This window comes from Talpa occidentalis, unplaced genomic scaffold (assembly GCF_014898055.3).
Source record: "Talpa occidentalis isolate TD23 unplaced genomic scaffold, MPIMG_talOcc4v2.1 talOcc4.2441, whole genome shotgun sequence".
Lineage (NCBI taxonomy): Eukaryota > Metazoa > Chordata > Mammalia > Eulipotyphla > Talpidae > Talpa > Talpa occidentalis.
The window spans coordinates 1-11,840 of NW_023602565.1; the positions used below are offsets into that span (position 1 = coordinate 1).

General features: G+C 36.5%; 1 non-coding gene across 1 annotated transcript; it reads left to right on the forward strand.

Moving 5' to 3' along the window:
• Window positions 1–3,000: 3,000 nt before the first annotated feature.
• On the forward strand, window positions 3,001–3,145 carry LOC119253945 (U4 spliceosomal RNA). The gene has a single exon (XR_005127237.1). It is a non-coding gene; the product is annotated as a U4 spliceosomal RNA (small nuclear RNA).
• Window positions 3,146–11,840: the final 8,695 nt, after the last annotated feature.

Sequence of the window (11,840 nt, forward strand, 5' to 3'; positions counted from 1 at the left end):
ACTTTGTACTACGTGAAATCTCTGATGTCTTGCACACAGTAGGGAACTCCAAAATAGTTTTGTTGTTTCTCTGTTCTTCATAGAGTGTTGAGAAAACTAACCCCTTGCACAGACATTTAAGAGTCCTCTTAAATCAAACACGATTGTGGTAACTATTGTTTTGACTTACGGAAATCAAACTAGACTTGAACATTGATATGTCTTAAGGGAAGAAGCCAAGTGTACTAGTATTAAAAAAAAAAAAAATGAACCTCTACTATTTAACTGGAGAAGTTGAATTAGCTGTGTCATTGCATTTGATGCTGTGAAAGCAGCTTCCATTAGTCTTTCAATAATAGACTTTTATCCCATAACATGGAGCATCTCTTAAATCTTTCCTATAGCATTGGTATGCTTTCTTCCACCCATATATTCATGTACTGTTTCATAAGAAGCGACAGTTTCTTCTCACAGTGGTTTGCCCAAAGGGTGCATAAGCAGAGAGTGAAATTCGAGGTGATTGGCTTTAGGATGGTCTGAAAATGGGACAAGATACGCTAGGATGGCTACCGCTTACAATCAAGTTATTTCCCTCCTAACACAAAGACATCATGGTTATAATTTACGATTTATTCACTGTGGGTTGTGTCTCATGGTGATTGTGATGGGACAAGAGGAAAATGTGAGTAATCTAATAACTTTTTGTTTTCTCCTCTCTTTTCTCTGCTTTTCCCCTTACAGGCTCTGAAAGGGTTCCAGCTGAAACTTCAGATCAGATAGACCCGCTGCAGCTTCACAGGCAGTGACCCCAAGCTGCCAGTGCACGCTGCTGCAAAGGCAAGGATGGTGCACATAGCCAGGCCGCTGCTGCTGCTGCTCGCTTTCCTCCTCCACGCGGATGCCGAGAGTAAGCCATTCCTCCCCTTCTCCAGGGGGCTGTGACCATAATGAGTGGTTTTGTTTGCAGTTGGCACCAGGCTCAGGGCCTCTGAATACATTTCTTTGGAAGTAAATTCTGGACACGGTGGGATCCTCCTTGGCTACTAACCAGTCTTTGAAAGAGATTATTGATGTGACTTCCTTATTATTTCCTCTCTCCCCTAATGCACCCCCCCCTTTTTTTGTCTATCTAACAGTTCCTACCTTTTTTTCATTTTCTTTATTTTACTCTTCCACCCCTGAAGCCAAGATATTATGAGACCAATGATACAATTCAAACTGGGGTTAACCAGTTGGTATTGCCAAAAGTAAACATGGTCAGACCGTTGGAAATTTCCTTAGTTTGGTGGATATTTCTATGTTTAGAAAAATGCACAGTGTCACATTGAGCCCAATTAAACTCCCCAGCCCCTTGCACTGTCACAGCAGCTGTTCTAATGTACTGTTTCCGACAGCTGTCGTCGAGTACAGTATTCAACAAATCAAGCAGAACTGACAACTTTGTGACTGGATGAGGGGTGGGAAGTGTGAGGCGAAATCTGTGGAGTAGACAAGTTTGAATGATTGGACTCAATTTTTGAAACTGAGATTGTGGTCAATTAGCTTGCCAATTAAGGAGAAGCTTCTATCTTCTTAATAATTAGGAAGCCATTAGATCTGCCTTGTTTACATATGTTTCTTTTCCCACCTGTCCTGTGGCCTTTTGAAGAGACCATACTGGGGAAAGGCACATTGCTGGCTTGTGTTTCCTGTGATGTCAGGTGGCTTGGTACTGGTTTGCTCACGTGAGAGTTTGGGCCATTCGCTTAGGGAGTCCCCTGGTTCTGTTAAATATAAGATATGCAGTCATTACCTTCCCTCCACTGACTATTTCAGGAGATTAAATTTGATTCATGTGAAGGATGTTTTGGAGACAAAAAAATTCTGTGTCATATTGGCCCTTACCTATTAATTGCATTTTGACAAGAATTTCCTCAATAACAGCCAATTTCTTTCTTTGTTTAAATAGGAGCTTTGTTTTCAAGAGTTTTCCAAGAGTGAAAGAATAATGTTAATAATAGGATACATATGGAACATGCATGATGTAAGCATGGCATTCTCTGGCTAATGTATATAGTCTTCTAATTAGCACTTGGGAGTGTTGGTTTAAGGTGAAGCCAAGGAATTCCTAGTGCAATGCCAGCAAGTAATTAACTGGGAAAAGGCCCAAATGAATGATGTTTTGTTATTTTAAGGCCAGTTTGTCAAAATCTATTTTAGAGTTGAAATATAAATTTAGTTTATTAAAGATATCAGTCATATGGCTTTATTTTTCTGTTTGGCTGAAATGAAAAGTAAGTTGGTTTTCTATTGTTGATTTTTGGCCAAAGCATATTAAGAACCTGGGAACCACTTTAATATCCGATCACAGTGGTTTTTTTTTTAATTATGAGATATAATTATCATATATGCATAAATTATTCTTCCAGTGAAGTAAAATTTCTTCTACTGAGAAGCTATACCTTTGCTTACTTTCCTGATGAAAGGCAGACAGATGTCAAGAATTTAGGCACAAGTACTTTTAAAATATGTATTAAACAATCTATACCAGTGATGACCATGACCTATTCTTCTGCCTGCTCCTCTCCTCTGCCCTCCCTTTCCTCCTTCCTCATATTCCTGCACAGTAGAGTCTTAGAAAATAAAAGAAGCCCACATTAGCAATTTCAGTTATTGGCCAAGTTATATCTCTATGTGATATCGACTTTCCACCTGAGGATAAAACGTGAAAAAGAATCCATTCTGTCTTACACTTCCCATTAGCAGGTTTCTTCATTGCCAAATTAATCTTGTTTAGTTTTGTCTATGTATACTGATCCTTGATTTAGTATATTTTCCCTTTAACAGATACATTTGACATAGTTGAATTGTATGTGTAGCCTGATAGTTGCTGGTGAAATAAGAAGAATTAGCTATGTGTGAAGTACATTTTAAAAGAAGAGAGAAACATACCTTAGCATTTCACTATATGATACTTATGGCTCATGAAAGCATAGGGTGGAGTTGGGATGTAATTTTTGTCATTAAGGATGTTTAAAGAACAGCTTTGCACAGTGGCAGTATCGTAGCCAATGAGGTTTATCCGAGGCACGATTATTGCTAAGAATGTTTAAAGAACAATTGGCAAGATAGGATCTAGTTTATAAACTATTATAAACTAAATATATATAACATGTATTATAAATATATATAGCATAGAGTATAAATATATTGTAAACTATATATATAAGCGTTATGACCATTGATTTTTCCTAAACAGCACTGAAAAAAAATCCAGATAGAAGTAGTACTGCAGAAAACTTTGATTTCTTGACCACCATATAAAATTATTATTTATCAGGCTACTATTATCTAAGTCCCTGGTTGGCTTCTCCACACCTTTATTAGAACATCTATTAATATTTATTCTTGCTTTTACAAATTTGTGTTTTGTAGTCATATGAGTGATCAGTAGTTATATTTCAAAATTTAACAGCAGCTTGTCAGAGTCACTTTAGAACTATGAAATACTTTTAAAAAAATGTTTTCCTCATTTGAAAAGAGGAATATAAGGGGTGAAAGGGAAAGAAGTCACTCCAGTTTACCATATTAATTTCATGTGTTAACCTACTGCCTTTAGAAATGATTCTTTCCAACAAGCCAAGGAGTCAGGATTATAATCTGTGGTGTAGAATGACATACCAAAGTGTTAGGTGTGATGTTGCATTATCTAGGAGAGTGCTTATAAGCTTTGGTTCAAATCCAGGTTGAATATTGTGATAATATATCTTTAGCAGAAAATTATAGCCCCTGCCAATGCCAATTTAAAATGTCCTACAGAGCCTCACTATTATTTTAAAAGGTTTGATGTGTTCAGATATCTTATTTCTTTTCATTCCTATGTCTTGAATGCTCAAAATGACTTTGCTTGTTGTTTTCTTGAATGCACGTACACATGGTAGAGCTGTGGTCTCATGCAAAAGTCAAATGTGACTTTTGTTTGAGCACTAACAGTAGCTTCTTCTCTTGTCAATTCAGCCAGTTTTCTGGAGTGCTCTGACTGTGGTTCATTCAGTGATGATATACATGCAAATCCGAGATGCGTTTAGATTATTTAGTGTATTTCTGGAGTGAATATTTTTCTTGGATAATTTTATTTTATTTTTTTTTTTTATTTTTTTTTTTTTTATATTTCAATAATATTTATTTCAGATTACAGCTATAATAACTTTAGTTTCCTTTTTTATTTTTTTATTTTTTTTTTGAATGCAACTTTTTATTACTAAAGAGCAGTGTAAATGCATTTTTAGAGTCCATTTGCAGAAAATTAGAAAATACATGTAACAAAAACATTTTTAAACACTATATTCCTAAAAACAATATATTCTCACATTGCTTACTGTTAACACCTAGTGTCTATCCTCCCAAACATTTTTTTTTTTAAATATTAAATTTTATTTTTATATTCCCCCATACAATTGCAAACACCCATTCTGACCCCAATCCTTCCCCTCCCGCCCCTCACCCCCCAAAAGTGTCTCTGGTTCATAGTTTTTTGTTGATTTTGATTTTCACTTTCTTATATTCATTTTCCTGGTCCCTTATTTAAGTTTTCTAGATTCCTGCTATGAGTGAGACCATCCGGTATTTTCTTTTTTCTTTTTGGCTTATTTCGCTGAGCATGATCCCTTCCAGTGCCATCCATGTTGCTGCAAATTGCATGTGTTTATCTTTTTTGAATGCTGAGTAATATTCCATGGTATATATGTACCACATCTTCTTGATCCAGTCATCTATTTTTGGGCATTTGGGTTGTTTCCAAAGCTTAGCTATTGTAAACAGTGCTGCTATAAACATAGGAGTGCAGGTGCTCTTTGGAATTGATGTTTCTGTGTCCTTTGGGTAAATACCTAGGAGTGGAATTGCTGGATCATATGGAAGCTCTATGTTTAGTAGGTCCAGAAATCTCCACACAGCTCTCCATAGTGGTTGGACCAGTTTGCACTCCCACCAACAGTGCAGGAGAGTTCCTTTTTCTCCACATCCTCGCCAACATTTGTTGTTGCTAGTTTTTTTAATATGTGCCATTCTCACTGGTGTGAGATGGTATCTCATGGTAGTTTTGATTTGCATTTCCCTGATTACAAGTGATGTTGAACATTTTTTCATATGTCTGTTGGCCATTTGCATTTCCTCTTCAGAGAAGTTTCTTTTTAGCTCTTCTGCCCATTTTTTGACGGGATTATTTTCTTTGTTGTTGCTGAGTCTCATCAGCTCTTTGCAGATTTTTGTGATCAGTCCTTTATCATTAGTGTTGGGTGCAAAAATGTTCTCCCAGTTGGTGGGGTTTCTCTTTGTTTTTGTTATTGTCTCTTTTGCTGTGCAGAAGCTCTTTAATTTGATGTAGTCCCAGCTGTTTATCTTTCTCTTCACTATCACTGCTTTGGGTGATGTGTCTGTAAAGATGTCTTTGATGTGCAAATCCCGTAGTGTTTCGCCTATATTTCCTTCTATGTATTTTATGGTTTCAGGTCTTATGTCTAGTTCTTTAATCCATTTTGAGTTGATTTTTGTGTATGGTGTGAGGTAGTGGTCAAAGCTCTACTGAAAAAAAAAGAAGGAAATGGAGGCATCACACTCCCAGACTTCAAACTATACTACAAAGCCATAATCATCAAAACTGCATGGTATTGGAACAAGAACAGACATACAGACCAATGGAATCGAATAGAAAATCCAGAAATAAACCCACAGATTTATGGTCAACTAATCTTTGACAAAGGAGCAAAGACTATGCATTGGAGCAAAGAAAGTTTGTTCAATAAATGGTGCTGGGAAAACTGGGTCGCTACATGCAAAAGAATGAATCTTGGATAATTTATATGTAACTTTAGTTTGCTATTTACCAGTCATTTGAAGGTTTGTTTGTTTGTTTGTTTATTTATAGAGGCATGTTTTTATTTATTTATTTATTTATTTTATTTGTTTGTTTACTTATACAAGCACTGGGTACAGTCAGAAGCGCGGGAGGGTGAGAGAATTCACCAGAGCCAGAGCGGGGAGCAGAGCAGGCAGAAGGACCGAAGGACACTGCTGAGGGGAGCAGCGGGCGGCAGGAGAGGTCTGCGCGCCATGTGGGACCCTCCTCCGGTGGCTGGGAGCAGCCGGGGATCGAACCGGTGCCGCAGAGGCCGCGGGCAGCTTCGCAACCCAGCGCTCAACCGCTGCGCCACTGGGGAGGCCCGGGTTTTGTTTTTTAACTACACGCAGGCATAGGTCAGCTGTTAGCACCTTCTTCCATCAAACCAGTTTCACTCTAATGAAATCACTTACTGCTTACTGTTGTAGTCTAGATCTTTATACTAAATCCGCTATAATTGAACCTGAGTGTTTATTGAATCTCCATTAGAAACACAACTATTCATAGTTTATTTCTATGTATAGTGTAGTTCATCCATTTTCTATTGCATGTTCTCCATTTTTCCATTTCAGATGGTGATCTTTCCTTCATTTTGCCTATGTATTTCTATGAAATCTTCCTGTAGTCCCTGTCTATCTGCATATTTATCTTCTATATGAAAGTAATTATTAGTTCCCATTGGGTATAAAATCACTATATCCAGTAGAACCGCCTTTATATCTTTGGCTTTGGAGAATAGACTGAATCTAAGCTGTAAGGTAACCACTCTTTAATTATTTCCTGATGAACTCAAGAGGTTAATAGTTAGGAAAGTGAGCTCTGAAACCATAGTCTACTTTAAATTCTGTCATTTTGTATTCTGAAGCAGGGTATATATCATGTTACTTGCCTCAGTAGCCCTATCCATAAAACATAGGATGGTGGTGGTGATAATGATGATGATAGTAAAGTATAGGGCCTATTCTTGGGCTGTGAGAGGAATAATGTAAAAACATAGATCACAGGTGACACATGGTAGGTGTTAACGCACATTACCTGTTATATCATTATTCAGAAGGCATTCAGCTAACGTTTTTATTGAGCACTTGTTTTAGGACTATGCTAAAATTATTTGAGCCACAGACTGTCAACAATTTGCTGGTTGATAAGGCAGGTTTCCTTTAAGTTTTTTCATTGCCTCTCTATAAAATCCTATACACAGCAGCATCTTACAGACCTCTTCCCCAGGAATCAAAGTGAAAATCAAAAGGGAAAACTATGCAGTCTCCCTACTTTGGTCAAGTTTAGGGGAAAAAAAACTCTCTTAAAACTACCAATTTTAATGAATTTGACTTATGTCTAATAGATAATGAAAGGTGCTCCATTTTTCTGTCCTGTTTCCTTTTTAATGCATTTTTTTTTTTTTTGCACTGGAGGAGCTATAAATATTTACTGTTAGCAAATATGGTACTGTATGGTCCACTGGTGCAGAAAGCTGGAGATGGAGGTAAGCATGGTAAGGAAGAGGGTGAATGGCTTTAGATATGGCCAGAAATATTCTGCAAGAAAAAAATTAAGGATAAGGAAAATGTATGAATTGAAGGACAGGGCAAATGGTTCCTTTTGCATTTTGCAGAAATCACTTTTGAAAAATAACCCAAGTCAAGTGGTTAGACCTTACAAAATGATGTTAGGGATGGAAAATGTCTTTCTTAAGTCACCAAAATACATACCTACCTTAGGCATACCCATTTTACACTGAGAAGTTTGATATTGCCTTAAACATCTTTCTGTTTTTATATTATGTGTTGTGTGTTTATTTACTTATATCACAAACTATTCAACCATTTTTTCTAAAGGTAAATTACTTGAATGTGACTAAAATGAGATCGAATACAATGACATTATTATACATATACTAAATGTCATTGATTTGTATACTTTAATTGGGTGAACTCTATAGTATATGAATATATTTCAATAAAACTATGTAAACAGGAAAATGTAGGCTGCTGCTTAAACTAATACTTTAGTTAGATCCATTTTAGTATATACAACCTGAAAGGAAAGTTTGCTGGTTTCTTCAGGCCAGTCAGAATAGATCTGCTCTTTGAGGAATGCAGGGAGAGATTCATTTCATTTGCTCTGCTTACTAATGCCTATGTTGCTTTCCTTTTCTTTGAATTTACAGGTGTGGCAAAATAAAAACCCTTGCTTCTCCTTCCCCCATGCTCCCATCGCCTTAAAGCAGCTAAATTAGCAACATCCAGCTGTCTGCAGCAAGAAAATGTTCCAGCTATTTTCCTGATCCTCTAGCCCCACTGCAGACTTTTCTGTTGATTTCTGAATTAATTGCTCCCAGCAGAGCTGTACTTACCTAGTAAGGTAAGAATATGTCACAAAATCAACAAATGTGTACACTTCAAAGCATTTTATTAGTGTAGAGGGAGTTGCTTTCTTTTTTTACATGCAAACTGATGACATATTGGTTATCTCAGATCTCTTTCTGTGATGAAGCCCCCAAGCTCAAAGATAGAACACTATCTGAAATGTTGTGATTATTTCTTGTTATTCCTAATAGCCAGGTGACATGTGATTATGGTGTTCTATGATTTCCTCACTTCTCCCTTCCCATTCTTAGTTTTTATATTTTTTCCTCACTTAGCTACTATGCACATGACGCATTTCAGATAACCTTGATTTGTTTAAGAGAGTTGTCCTGTATCAGTTCACTCCAAAACCCCCCGCCACTCTCCATCTTCAAATAAAGTCAAAGAGATTGGATTGGAAACCAATTCTTTTACCTGTAATTTTGTCTTTTCTCTTTCCCTCACTTTGCTTTAGCTTCGTTTATTCATTCACTGAGAGAGAGAGAGAGTGTGCGGGTGTGTGCACCCATGTGCGCGTGTGTCTTTTGTATGGAAAGTTTCCTGTGTAGTAGATACAGTAGATAGTGTAGTCCCACACCAGCTTTTAATCTCCCACCAGGATTCATACTTCAGTTTTCAGAATCTCTCCAGCAATTTTTTCTGACTTGATCTGCAGGCAGGAAGTACTGCTGTACAGTTATAATTACCATGCACAAGTTACAAAGCTCTATGTGCCCCTTTGTAAAAAAGAAGAGTAAAAATAGCATGCACTTGGTTTGGTTATCATAAGGATTAAATAGAGAAATGCTTGCAAAGCATTTAGAATAATAGGATTAAATAGTCACTAAATGTTGCTTGCTATTATGCTTTTTTCTCATTAGCTTGCATCATTTCCAAATTAGAAGCATCTATGTTTAGATCTCTGTTAACATTTATTATCCCATTAACTTCATAATTTGAGCAGTATCTTTTAAAATATAAATATGTATCATTATGTACATTTATGCTTCCAAAGGACATTGACTGATTGGCCCATTCATATATTTAATAGTCCCTTTAATAAATGTTTATTGGATACATTTCCTATGCCAAGCTTTGAGTTAACTACTGGTGATACTATGGTGAGATAAAGCTATATGATTTCTGTACCTTTTTAAGAGGCTTCAATTCTTCTGAGATTGACAATGATTTAACATTAGATCTCAAAATTTTATTCTTTGTATAAGTGTTATGTTTGAAGAAAATAAGAAACATGTACCTCATCCTTTCAGAAGTTATAAAAAAACCTTTCAAGGAGTGATTTATTTATTTTGAAATAATTTTAACATTAAATTATACTGAAATTTCCCAAGTATCCTTCACCTAATTTTCCCCAATAACAATACATTATACATTTGTAGTACATATCAAAATCACCAAACCAATAATGGTACAATACTATTAACTAAGCTACAGGTTTTTACTGCTTGTTACATTAACTCTTTTTTTTTAATAATATGTAGGTCTTTTAAATATATAGCTCTAAAGGAATGATTTTTGAGCAATCTCTGATAAATGAATAAAAGTTAACTATAGCTGAAAGTATTGATAAGGCACCAGAAGGAACATTCTCATATACCCTAAGATAGGAATAACCTAGTGTGCTGTAGGGACTGAACAATTGCATGTGACTGGATGCCAGACTGTGGGAAGAGAGGGAACATTCCAATAAGGCTAGACAAGTAAGAAGAGAATGTCTAGTGCAAGACTTTGTCGAACTTGTTCATGAACTTATATTTTATTCTAAGAACAGCTGGACAAGTGATAATGTGAGATTTATATTTTATAAACAACAGTGTGACTGCAGGGTAGAGAAATGCTTTGGAGCCAGGCCAGCCAGAGTGGCCTTGTGATTGGTTAAGAGGCTACTAGGGAGTTATAGAGAGAATGGACACAGGGCCCGGGGGTGGTGGAGGCTAGGGAGGCCGGGTTGCTTTGTCTAAAACATTATCTTAGTTGATGGAAATACATTGTCCTAACACTTGAACCACCAACCGATTATTATAATCTTGAGTAAGAAAGAAAGCCAAGTTAATGAGGGTCAAGTAATCCTTTATTCTTAACATGACAGTATATTTTTTTCCCAAAAAGTATATCACTGATCATTCTTATGATTTTCCTTTTTGGTTCTCGAGATTAGGTAGTTTTATTTAAACTTATGTTTATGTTGATATTTGTAAAATATATGGACTCAGGAATCAGTTTAAAACTGTAAATGAAGAATTACTACAAGAGCTTTCAATCTCTGACAAAAAGTATTTAAGTTTACAATTTGTGGTATGTTTGCAAAATCACAACATAGTATTAGGACTATAATATTTCTACTTCTGTTATTAATGTGATATTAAAATATATGAAATACTTATAGCTTCAGTTAAAAACAATAACACACAATACATTACCTTGGAGGAAAGTGTAACAAACCTCTTAAACTAAATGCATTCCAATAGTTTTTATTTTCTTGGTTGTATTGTTAAAAGAAAATTTAAGGGGGCCTGTGTGGTGGTGCAGGGGTTAAAGTCTCAGCACTATCAAGCTGTCACCAGCCACTGTGGCATGCCTTGATCCCCAGCCAGGGAGCTGACCCATATGGCACAGCAGAACTCTCCTGTCTTGCCTGCTGCTCCCCTCAGCAGTGTATTTCAGTAGATCCACCTGTTCTGTTCCCCACTCTGTCTCTGGTGAATCCTCTCACTCCCTGCACCTCTGACCTCTACCCCAGTTCTCATATGCATAAATAAATAAAATCTTAAAAAAACATTTAAGATGCTTATAAAATAGGAAAAATAAATGGCTATTGTTTGTTTATTATTGGAAAGGTCATTCATAGCTACAATGATTTCAGGTTGACACTAAGAAATCACTTTAATATCTCTATCTTTTGATGAATAGTGTTTTATTCAGTAAATGCCTACTTTGTGCCCCAAACAAGCTAGGTCTCCCAATTCTTGTTATCACAGAAGTTACATTCTAGTTGGAGCTGTGTGGGGGTAATGGGAAAGAGGTACAGCAAGACAAGGTTATGAACAAAAGATAAATAAGCGTTGTGTATTTGATAGTGCTAAATACTACAAAAAAAAATACTACAGAGTGACGTGCTATGATAGTGAGGGAGGCTATTAATGGAAGTGGCATTGTGTTTCTTCATTTTATGTCAAGGACAGTGTTGCTGAGTGAGATGCAATAGTTAGCCAAACAAAGGGAAATGTGAATTTAAGAGCATGCAAGAAGATAGAGCAGTGATTTGCCAAGCCCTTTGGGCCAGAAGGTGCCTAGAGTGTTCAAAGGATAGCATAAGGCCCAGGACACCAAAAAATAGTAGCAAAGCGGGGCTAGGGGATGATGTAGAGATGCGGTGCAGCTTTATTATGTGTGCTGGTAGGCTTTCTTGGGAGTCTGGATTGCTTGTATGTAAGGAAACAGATACACTCTTGGGGGTGTCTGTGAAACTTGAGTTGAGTACTACTGTCCTTTGCTGGAACAAAATAAATATTGCTTTTACAAACAGTCTATTGAAGGGTTGGTACAATCTCCTGATTAAGTTATAAATTCATTGTCTAAATAGCTTAACTAAAATCTCTGTACTAACCAATATA